This window comes from Nicotiana attenuata, unplaced genomic scaffold (genome assembly GCF_001879085.1).
Source record: "Nicotiana attenuata strain UT unplaced genomic scaffold, NIATTr2, whole genome shotgun sequence".
NCBI classification, from domain to species: domain Eukaryota; kingdom Viridiplantae; phylum Streptophyta; class Magnoliopsida; order Solanales; family Solanaceae; genus Nicotiana; species Nicotiana attenuata.
The window spans coordinates 64,012-76,498 of NW_017670988.1; the positions used below are offsets into that span (position 1 = coordinate 64,012).

Below are 12,487 nucleotides of genomic sequence, written 5' to 3' on the forward strand. Positions count from 1 at the left end.
CGTCCCCAGGCAAAAGGGACGTCAGTACGAATAAAGTACTGCGTATGTAAGGCAGGAAAGCATAAATAAGAACAGTAATGTAAAGAGAGATAGAGGAGCTACAACATGTAACATCTGAGTGCCACTGGGGACTACTGACATGAAATGCATAATACATATATATACATAAACTTTTAAAAACATTCGCCTCTGTGGGCATCATCATCATCATATCGTACCCGGCCTCAAAGAGGACTCGGTAAAAACGTACCCGGCCATCATAAGGCTCGGTAGAATCATACCCGGCCACGTGGAGCTCGGTAAACCCAACTGATCAGTGGTTGCACAATAGGTGCCATACCCGGCCGACTATAGCGCGGCTCGGTAGAGTAAAATAGATACATATATATAATGCATGCTCGACTCATGGAATCACGTTCTAAACCTTTCAGAGTGACGAAAGGTCGTTGCACCTTCGATTAACATTATGGACATCATACCATCAATATGAACTTTATTAGGACTCAAGGATCATACATACTTTCTTAGAATAAATTTGTACGGAAAGAACAACATGGACAACCTTAGTTGCTAGGAGTGGATTCATTATGAAATAGCGTATTCATTTCACATTAGATCATGCCAAAAGAAAGAAGGGATAGCCTTAACATACCTGTTCCTAGAATTATTTGAACGAATTGTTTCTGCGGAATTTACACTGAATTTCCTTGAAATTGGAAGGAACTTGGCTTGGACGTTTGGATGAAGCCTGGGACGAATTTCTTGGAACCAAACAGTCTGCTTCAAAGTTCTTGGTTTGAAATCTCACTTGAAATCTTGGCAAAATTTGGACGAAAATTGCTTCAATTGAAGCTTTCGCTTGAAATTAAAAAGCTTCTGCTTTCACCGTTCTTGGCTTTTAAAGCCAAAGGCAGATTGGTTGGCCTTTCACAAGGAATTCCAAGAAGCAATTTCATTAGAAATTTGAAATGCTTAATGAAGCATCTGAACTTGGAATGAATTAACCAAACATTTGTTTTAGTTGTTTGGTCAGAAACGTTTCTTGTCTTTGTCCAAGAATGAAATGGATAAGACTTGGAAATTAAGTCTTTTCCTACATAATTCCAAGTGTCCTTAGGTAGCCACCTAAGCAAATAAGACCCTTAGTCATTTCTTGAATGGTGGCTTCTTGCCACGTGTAATTCCTATTCACTTATTGGTTAACTGGGTAATGTCCTGTTACCCGTTAATTAATCAATTACCCGCATAATTTAAAAATTATCTCAACTTAGTTAAATACTACTCTCTTTTAACATACCTTGTACACCTTACTATCATGGCGATGTAGTACCTTGTATGGCTCTAGTCCATAAATACCGGGTAATTTAGCTCGGGCCGTATTTTATCCCAAAATGTCAAACTTTGACAAAATTCGTTTTCTTTGATTTTACTTACCCTCTCACCTTCACGAATTTACATCACTTATGATCCTTATAATCCCCAAATAATCTTTTTCTTGGACTGATGTCAATTTTCTTACGACAAATTCAACGTACAATACTACAGGGCGCAACATTGTCGTAATATAATATTGTGGGACATGACATTACCGTAATGTAATACTGCTGGGTGCAACACTGTCGTAACTTAATACTGCAAAGCATAACATCGACGTAATACTGCGGAGCGTAACAAATAAACCTTGTTCCAAAGTGTCATTTAAAGTATTCAAAAATAAAATTAGATCCGAGAGTCACAAAAGAATTTTTCAAAAAATATTTTGGGAGTTTCCTTAGAATTCAAAGAAGAATTCATAACCTCTATGTTTTATGTTACCCCAACTCTATTCGTATAAACATAGGAGATTAGTGTACCGTTGGTTCGGAAACTATGACAAGAATGCCCTGTGAAGGTACACGAACGCGAGCATTTAGAACCTTGAACTGTGAGGCAATCACAGCAACTAGAAAATCGAGATGTGATCGTTTTACCATATTGATCACATGGTAACATTTTCAGAATCAGAATAAGAAAATATGTCAAAATTAATGGTATTCCACGGTAAAAAAAGAAGAAAATTTACAAGTATTATTTTAAAATTTTCCACTGCTTATCCATTTAAGTTTTACATATTATTTCGAAAAGAAAGAAAGAAATGATTTTTAGGAAGATTATTGAAGTTGATTTTTCTGGGATGATTTATTGACTTTAAATGCTTGTGCTTAAAAGATGTTTTAGAATATCATATCATGCATTCATGTTTTCTCTAAGGCTTGCTCCAGCTCTAATGAGGAGAATGTGAGACTCACTGATTACTACCGTGGTGTATTGACATTCTCTTTTTGGGAACATATCAATGTAGGCACAAGTTTTACAGGCAACTAGGACACAAACTACGATATTCTCCTCACTACCTTAGTTATTGGTGAGCTCCTCATTTGTTTCCTGTGGAGACCCTTTATTCCTATTATGTTATCTTTTATATATTTAGATATTTTGCGAATAGCCAGAAATTTTGTATCTTGGGAAGTCAACCAGCTCTTAAATTCAAAGGCTTCACGGTATTAGATATGAATCATGAATGTTCACTTTGCATTATGTTTGCTTTCAACGTATTTAAAAGAAAATAAAGAATTAATTTTCAGAATATTATTTCGTTTAAAGGTTCAGGGAAAAAATATTTTTTAGATATTCTTGAATTGTGTTGAAACACATCGCATAATAGAACTAGATCATAATAGAAATATTAAGATGGTCCGCTCGGTCAAGTTAAAGCAGCGAGTGTCGGTTACGACTTGGTCAGAAATCAGGTCTATGAAGCTGTATTAGTAGAGTCTTGATTATCGTTGTGAGCGCCCCACATCTAAAAATGAGGGACTACATACATCAAAGAAAAATTCAACTTCTTTCTTATTCTAGATCGTGCGTCAAAGCCTAAAGTCAGAATCAGACTCCAGCTTCTATCGATCAATGGAATGATTGACATATGCAATGTATTCAGAGAATTTAAAAACAAATACTAACCGAAAGTCAAAGGCTACTAGAGATATGTAGAGCAAGGTATCAATTCCTTTTAAGGGAGAACGTAGGCTGAAGTCAGGAACCGACAGAGATTAGTGTGCTTGCAATGACGCGATGTCACGACCCAAAATCCCACCAGAGCCGTGATTGTGCCTAACACTGCTTCCTAGGTAATCTAACAACCAACATGCTTAAATAAAATTCAATAACAGTACTAAATAGTTTCAAATGCAGAATAATATAATTAAATAAAGTCAAAATAGCGATACAACTATAAACCCTCTCAAAATCTGGTGTCATCGAGTGCATGAGCTCTATATAATACTAAGTACAAAGTCTAAATAAAATGCAATATATTCTGGAAGACTGAACAGTAAGAACATAAGATAAAGGAGGGCACTTCAAGGCCGACAAACGAAACAGCAGTCCTGCCTCGAAATCTCCATGCTAATTCGGATACAGCTCACTGGAAACCGCTACTATGACTAACACCTCAAACTGCACACGAAGTGCAAAGTGTAGTATGAGTACAACCGGCCCCTGTACTCAATAAGTAGCAAGCCTTACTGTTTACCTCGAAAAATGTAAGTAACAATTAAAGATGATTTGTGGTTTTACAGATACGTGATATATTCTAATACTAGTGATTATATGAGTAATATTGAGGTTAAGTAAGAAGAAATAAAGAACCAAATTGATGCTGTTGGAACTGTAGGGGGCCTTGAGATCGATTATCCAAGGACCTCGAGATCACCTAAGAGTAATAAAGTATGAACAATAAATTAAAGGCAATAAAGCAGAAAAGAGAAGAATAAGAATGTTCTATTGTAGTGAACGATCTGATGATTTTACAATATGATTGGGGTCCCCTTTATATAGGAGGAGAACTCCCCAATATAGTACATTCCTTATAAAAAGTAAAGGATTTTATTGGTCACTACCAGAAAATGGGCCTATGGGAACACTTTTTTTTGTAACAGTTCACCAAACGTTGCCATAGAGATGATATAGTAACGGTTCAAACTGTTACAATAGACTTTGGGAGGTACCAGCACACTTAGACATCAAACCGTTGCAAATGTAACAAAAACCGTTGCTATAGAGTTTTGTATCGCAACGGTTTTGTGAACCGTCCCAATAGACATGTATATAGCAACGGTTTTGGGAAAAAATTGCTATGGGAACGGGTATCCAATTCCCTCCTTTTTTCTGCTGAAATTTTTAGTGGCCCGCCAAGCTAATTATTGACCTGTCATATTTTTATTTTTTTAATTTTTGACATTACTGGCCTAACTGTATCGATACACCCAAAGTCCCAAATGTAGCTCCCCAGTACTATATCCAAACTCCCTCATCGATCACCGGAGCTCCCTCGTCTATTCACCCAAAATCGCCTGTGTGATCTCTTTTCTTTTTCATCTTTGTCGAGTTTAAGATTAATGGCCGAGTTTCAACTAATACCTCTTCATTAGACCACCATAATCATCAAACCCTAGAGTTCCCAAAGCCCAAAACCCCGAGGACAGTTTCGTCGGTCTTTCCGGCGTTTCGCCGGCGCTGCTCCGGCACTTGCATATTATCTTCCTAGGGAATTTATATATAAAAAACTTGTGAGTCAGTCCGATTAACACTGAATTTCTAGGGTTTTGATTGAAAATTTCGATTTCAATTTCGGAGAGGACGACGAGCTGGATTCTTCTGAATTCGTGATTGTTTCTAGAAATTAATCTTTGGGGGTTTGATTTTTATGCTGTTCGGAAGTAGAATCCAAAGCTTGAGCTCGATTTGGTGAAGGTTTGTTCGATAATCAGATTTTCTGGTGTTGAGGCTCGAAGAACAACTTCAGTTTCTGGGATTGAGTTTGAAGCTGCGTAGCCTACGCATCGTCCCTACGCGTCAATACGTATCCAATTCCAGAAGGCATCAGGTTTGATTCTTCTAAGTCAAAAGTTAGTTTTATGTGCTGAAAATTTTGAAGAAAGTTTGAGTTGTAGCTGAACTTCGACTCGATCATCTGAGTTAATTGACTTGAATGAATTCGGCTCGCGTTGCTTACTACTTTGTTTCTGAATGTTGAGCTAAAATTGGTCTTGGTATTCCTTGTTGTTGGATTTGATAGTGTCTATTGCTATTGAAGTCTAATTCCTTGCTGCATCAGTTGGATTAGCTTGTGATCTTTGAGAAAATGTATTCATTCTGTCCAAAACTCTGAACTTGTAAAAAAACTGAATTGTGTTGATCTCATTGATTAACTTCGAACTAGCAATTTCAGTTGAGTTTGATTTTTCTGAGTATAAAACTAGAATTTAACCTTCAATTCTGGTATTGTGATTGCGACTGAAACTTGTCTCCTTTGTTCACTGTTTGGAACATGCTGAGTTCAAGTATTGCGAAGCTGGTATATATAGAACCTCATTACTTCTTCAATGGGCATGAAAATTTTAAGCCAAGTAAGTTTAGCGTTGATGCTAACTCCTGTTTATACATGTGATGAAAATAGCTGACGCAGGAGCTGACATAGTTCGATTTACAGTCCAAGGGAAGAAAGAAGCTGATGCATGTTTTGAAATTAAAAATTCTCTTGTGCAAAAGAAGTAGGTCTCAAATTTTTACCGATATATTCAAGAGTCGATGGACTTGATGACATGAGTATTATCTTATCTCGTGTGTGTTCTGCATATATGCAGTTACAACATCCCTCTGGTGGCTGACATTCATTTTGCTCCTCCTATTGCACTTCGAGTTGCGGAGTGCTTTTAAAAAATACGTGTCAATCCTGAAAACTTTGGTATTTCTGCTCTGTCAATGTGATGATCTTTTTTGGCAGAGCCAGGAGAACAGCAATGATCTAATCGGTTAATTTCTTTCAGCTGACAGGTGAGCCCAGTTTGAGCAATTAGAGTACACAGAAGAAGACTACCAGAAAGAACTTGAGCACATTGAGGAGGTTAGAATATGCCACACTAGTAACTCTTTAACTCCAACATTCCACGTAGCATACTTAAGACTACAAGATTCAAGGGCACTTGGGTACATTACACACATCTTTAATTTAAGACCACAAGATTCAAAAGTCTTCCTTACTTTTCTTGTACTCCATGCCTAGTCAAACTAAGACACATAAAATGAAACGGAGGGAGTAGTTATTTTCAGTTGATTTTCACCTTTCTTTTGTCCAATAAGGTATGAATCATATTGATTTAATTATAAGATCCTTTTCATTCACTGCTTGTTAAAAAATAAAAATGCGTGCAATATGCTAAGACGGGTGTGAGATAATACTGGGTATGTTGTTATTGTTGTTATGCTAAGACGGACAATGTTAAACAAGAATTTCTTCTCAAGCTGATGCTGGGTCTATAATCATCCTATATTGGAAACTGTGCCTGCTCATTATTCGCATTTAGTAAAAAAAAATTCCCTTTTATTACGGAGCATATTCTTGGACAATCTACCTCTTTGCAGAGTTCAATCCATTTTTGATTTGAAATGGTTTAGGTTTTTACACCATTGGTGGAAAAATGTAAAAAGTACGGACGTGCAATACGTATTGGAACTAACCACGGGAGCCTTTCAGATCGAACTATGAGCTATTATGGGGACTCACCTAGGGGAATGGTGAGCAGTAACTGAATTACTTATCTAGAATACTCTATTCTAGTCATTGTTATTGTATTCTTTAATTACTTTGTATCATCTAAATGTGGTAACAGGTTCAATCAGCATTTGAGGTTGAATCAGCATTTGAGTGACAGAAAATACTTACTTGTGATTTATCATATTTGGAATTTTAAAAACTAAAGTGTGTTTATGCGAGCAAATTACTATGATAAGGTAGTCTATTCTCATACATGTTCCTCATTTGTGTGGCTTTATCATCATAAATGTATTGCTCGACTTTCTAAAGAAGAAAATTTTCTATTGATGCAGGATGGTCTGGGTGATACAATAAGGGTTTCCCTAACTGAACCTCCAGAGGAGGAGATAGATCCCTGTCGACGGTTGGCAAACCTTGGAAAGAGAGCAACTGAGCTTCAACAAGGAGTGGTACATGATTGCTTATGAATGTGGTTTAGGACCTTAAGTTTTGACAGTGTAGTAAAATTTCTACTTCCTTTATCAGGCCCCTTTTGAAGAAAAGAACAGACGTTATTTTGACTTTCAACGTAGGTCAGGGGAATTGCCAGCTCAAAAGGAAGTCAGGTAAAAACCCTGAGCAGATCTGCTATATGAGGCTTCATTTTGTGAAGAAAACAAATGTTTTGATTTTTGTAACAGGGTGATGAAGTAGACTACAGAGGCGTGTTGCATCGAGATGGTTCTGTTCTCATGTATGTTTCTTTGGATCAATTGAAGGTCTTATCTAGCACTTCTCTAAGAATAACTTGTTATATATGATTTTACTAATCGATTTTATTACATGCTAATTTTTTGTGAATTTTCTAGCCACAATTGTTTTCTTTATATTATCTTCCCTGAAAATGGCCTTATCTTTTGGTTTTGCTGACCCCTGAACTTCTGTACAGATCATTAGCAGCAAAGCTTGTCGTGTGCATTTTAAGGTCTAATTCTAGAACTAATTCTTCTCATTTGTTTGTGCGCCGTCTTTGTGCTAAATTATAATCAGTGGTTTTGCAGGATCTGGCAACTGTGGACTCAATCCTGTTGAGGGAACTTCCACCAGTAGATGATAAAGATTCTGTGAGGACCCTTGTGTTTTCTATGTAGTAATTTAAGTATCTAAGTTTTATCTTCATGATGCTCGGACGAATATGTTAAAATTTAGCATTTCTAGTGCAGATTACTTTGCTCGATCCCTTTTGTTTATGGAAACTTTGAGAATGACTTGATTGTGTCTTTTCAAAATGAACAGTGTCTGGCTCTCAAAAGATTGGTTGACATAAGCATGGGAGTCATTACTCCTTTGTCAGAGCAATTGACAAAGACGTTACCCAATGCTATGGTATTGGTTACTCTGAAGGAATTATCTGGTTGTGCTCAAAAGCTTCTTCCAGAAAGTGTGATAATCATAATAGTTTTTTAAGTTCTTTGAATTAATTATATTCCAAAAGTTTAGTAATCAGGCTAAACTAGGAACCTCCTTCAGGTACACGATTGGTTGTGTCTGTGCGTGGTGATGAATCAAAAGATGAATTGGAAATCCTAAAGAGCACCGATGTTACTATGATTCTTCATAATCTTCCATATACAGAAGAAAAAATTGGCAGAGTTCATGCAGCCAGGAGGTATGTTGCATTTGTATTGAAAATATTCAACTTCTTTTACAGTAAAGCTGCTACCAGTTAGTCTTGACGGCTTAATCAATATGACATACGTATACTTACATATCTAACTTGTATAAACTTTCTTAAACGCAGACATTACGAGAGGAAACATACTTAGCTGCTGCATTTTGATGTCTCTAATTTTTTCTCTAGTAACCTGAAAATATCATCTGTTGCAGGCTTTTTGAGTATCTCTCTGAGAATTCATTGAACTTCCCAGTGATTCATCACATACACTTTCCCAATGATACCCACAGGTATAGTAAAGCAGACTTCACTTACCTAAATTCTGACATGTGGAGGTTATTTAGAATTTAGCTTATAAAAATTTCAATATGACAGGGATGATTTAGTCTGGTATATATAGACAGGGATGATTTAGTCTGGTATTAAAATTTGACTATCATATAAGTTCTTTTTTTAATGTCAGACATGTATGTCTGATCTATTTTTTGTCCCGTTATTGAAGAATTGTTTGTTACCATGATGTGCGCAGGGATTAGCTAGTGGTCACAAAACCAAATTTGTGCAAACTGACTTCTTTTCCTTTTAAATCCTATAATGGGATTGATTTGATATGTTGTTCTTTTTTAGTAGCTTGCATGTACATTTAATGTCCAAATTTGGGTCTAGGTAATGTGTTTCTGTAGAAGAGTTTGGCTCATGACTAGCATCTTGTATGTCCATTATTTTCTTTTTCTTTTTTGATCAATTTATTTAGTCTAGGCATTCTAGATGAAAGGTAATGACTTTATTTATCCTCTTTTGTAGGTGAAGTAGATCAAGAAATAGAAGATGAAGGCAATGAAGATCTAGACCTTACTTAAAATGAATTTTGAATTGCTATAGATGAATGTTCTAGGAATCTTTTGTTGTCAACATTTTGGAACTTACTATCTTGAAATGTATTAAACTTATGCACTTGGGGTAGAACATTTACTTTTATGGATATTATTAGCCGGTTGGACAAGTTATAATATTAATAATTTCATTTTGTGATTTATTTAAATTTTAGTGTTATATATATATATATATATATATTACAATAGGAGCTATATTTCTATTTTATATGAACTGTTACAAACCATAACTGTTGCAATAGGACACAAATTGCGTTCTATTAGAATGTAAACCGTTCCAATAGATCCAGTAAACCGTTCCAAAATGCCATATAAACCGTTCCAATAGGTATTTAAAACCGTAGCGATACAAAAACAACCGTTACAATAGCTTAAAGAGACCGTTGTTATATCCATAAATAACCGTAACAATAGCTTACGAAAGTGTTGCATTAGATAATATGGTAACGGTTATGAGTCGTTGCATACACATTATAGTAACGGTCTTAAACCGTCCCAATTGGAAGGAATAATCGTTCCAATAGAGAAAAGAAAAACCGTTGCGATAGACGTCTCTATAGCAACGGATATGAAAACCGTTCCAAGAACCGTTCCTATTGCTCTATTGGCACGCGAGCAGATGTGACGGTCTGTAAACCCCGATATCGCTACGGCAACGGTTTATCTACCTACTAGAACAATTTTCCATGCGTTACCATAGACCAATTTTTCGGTAGTAGGTACAGGTGTATAACGGTCTAGTGCGGACCTGTAACATTTTGTTCAATCCTTATCCTATAATTAATGCCCAAGTCCACGTGTCCTTGAGAAATTCCCGCTCTTTCTTGATTGACTTCGAGATTACGACGCCCTCGATGCAAATCGCGTCAGGCCCTCGATCAGCTTCCTCGAGGCGGGAGTTCCTTAGCCAGATCTGATCTCTACTTCGAATCTCCCAGACTCGGACCCATAGCCCGATTTAAGACTTCAAAATCATGCTCCCTCGATTTTGACCGTATACAGATAGTCCCCGCGGTTCTTAGAATGGAATGATATAAAACGATTTTGACCTCGATTTTCTCGAACCTCTAGTAATGACGTCATCCTCGTGAAGCTAACGTTCGAAGTGATCGAAACGTCCCGCCGGCCTTCTTTCCAAAAACATTAAATGCACACCAGTGTTGGTCGGCCATTAACGCCTTCGACCCGTCGCTGCCTCTCTATAAATATGGGGCGTCTTCCTTTAGTAAACAACTTTACCTTTCTTCAATCTCTTCCAAACCTCATATCTTCAATCTCCTGTTTCCTCCGCCTCTTTAAACGTTGTAAAACACCAAGCTTTAGCCGGAAACACTACATCCCAGTTCACCCGTCTTCCTTACCTTATAACCATGGCCCAAACTTCCAAGACGGTCCCTAAAAAAGATAAAGCATCATCTTCCTCCGCCTCCTGGCCGGCCAGACCGGTGGTGCCTCCGACACTTGAAGAGATCACCCCTGGTGATTGCATCATTAAGAAGGACTTCTATCGAGAATCCTCCAAACGTCAAGGGTCGATGCGAGCATGTGTCATGATATATTAGCCTGATAACCACGCAGCTCGTCAAGGACGTAAGAAAGGAATGTCGATGGGGGGACGAGGTCAAGATTCAGATCCCAAAGCCTAATGAAAGCATAACTACCCCTAAGGAAGGGTTTTTGAGTGTTTACACTTATCCCTTCACACTGGGCCCCCTCGATCCGTTGGTGATCGACTTCTGCAAGACATACGAAGTCACCCTCAGCCAAATCCACCCTTCGTTCTGGCGTATCGTGATCATGTTGCGTTACTTCTTTGAGAAGGCCGAAGGTTTAGAATTCACCCTCAGCCACTTAGTTCGATTGTATAGGCCCCAGTTATTCTGAGGGCTTATCAAGCAGCAGCGTCGAACCACGAAGTCCTTCTTTGCTAGTACCGATGAAACAAAAGATCGAGGTTGGATGAGCCGATTTGTTAGAGTCAGGACTTCGGACATCATCCCTGAAGAAAAAATACCGTTCCCAAAGAGGTGGAATTTTAACCATAAGTGGAGTCCGTATTTCCCTTTGTATCTATTCTTGTTCTTTTAATTTTCATAGCTTACTCATCTTTCTTTTGGCAGCCGACGCTTGGGCGCCCTTGGCGGTGCTCGACCTCGAGGCTTGGGTAAGGAAACTAGATGCCACATCCTCTTATGACAAGCGTAAGCGGCGTGAATTGGCGAAGGGCCAATGGGAGGCCAAGAACCACAGCCTTGGAGACGCTCTGAGATGAGGCCGGCCCCACTCGGGGAAACGACCAAGACTTCAAATCCAAAGCCCGAGAAGGATAATAAAAATAAGAGGGTCTCGGAGCCCGAAGACACCCAAGACAAGAAAACCTCCACTCGAAGGCTACGAAAAAGGTTTGCTCAAACGGGCACAGACTCAGCCCATGGCTCCCCGGATGGTGGAAGAGGATGGGGAAGAATCGGCGCTGGTGACTCGGACCGGGAGGTTAGTCGAGGCAGTCAAGCCTCCCAAACTAGAAAATCCACCTTGTGGTGAGGATGCCCGAAGGGAAGAGACAGGCAAGGCCCCCGTATCCCCGGAGGTTGAGATTGTCCCACCGTCTTCAACAACTATACCAGAGGAGGTATATGCTGAGGCCCCTGAGGTTAATGAGAACGCCCCGAGTGAAGAGCTTGGAGCCGCGACAACAGGTCATTCTCTTTCATTGCCAACTTATTCTGGGGAGGCAATCGAGGAAGCCAACACTTTGCATATGCCCGACCCAAGTAAGGTCGTCGCGGATGATCCTTTCCAGAGTTTCTATGTTGGGGTTGAGGATGTCGATGACTTCAATGATGCATCCTCCATTTTTGAAGAGGCCCAGCGTCTCTTTCTCCGGGTAAAGACCTACCCTATCTATTGCAAGTTTTTTCTCCCTTTGTTTTCCTCTTCCACTGACGCGTGTTTATTTCACGTATAGGCTGTTACAAAGTTCAAGGCCGAGCTGAAATAATGTAAAGTCGAGCTCAAGAGAGTCTCGGGCGAAGAGAAGGCCTTGAGGCTCCTTTGTAGTCAGAAGGAAGAGGAGTTTAAGGACCTACGGACTACTTTGGCCAAAGCTCAAAAAAGCAAGTACGAGCTGGACGAGCAGGTAACTCTGATTTTAATAAAGTTCGGCATTCTTGGCCCTGCTTCTGAGGCTAATACTTCGACGTCTCAGCTGCAGCAAAAGCTAGACATGATTGGGCAGCTCCGGGGCGAGGTGAACCAAGTTCGGGTTGATTGCCACCAGTGGAAGGAGAACATGGATCGACTCACCACCGAAAAAGAAGTTGTTAAGGCTCAACTGACCTC

The 12,487-nt window shown here is 38.8% G+C and overlaps 1 pseudogene; it reads left to right on the plus strand.

Annotated features, from left to right (window-relative positions):
- The first annotated feature begins 5,490 nt into the window (after window positions 1-5,490).
- On the plus strand, window positions 5,491-11,417 carry LOC109245026 (annotated as a pseudogene).
- Window positions 11,418-12,487: the final 1,070 nt, after the last annotated feature.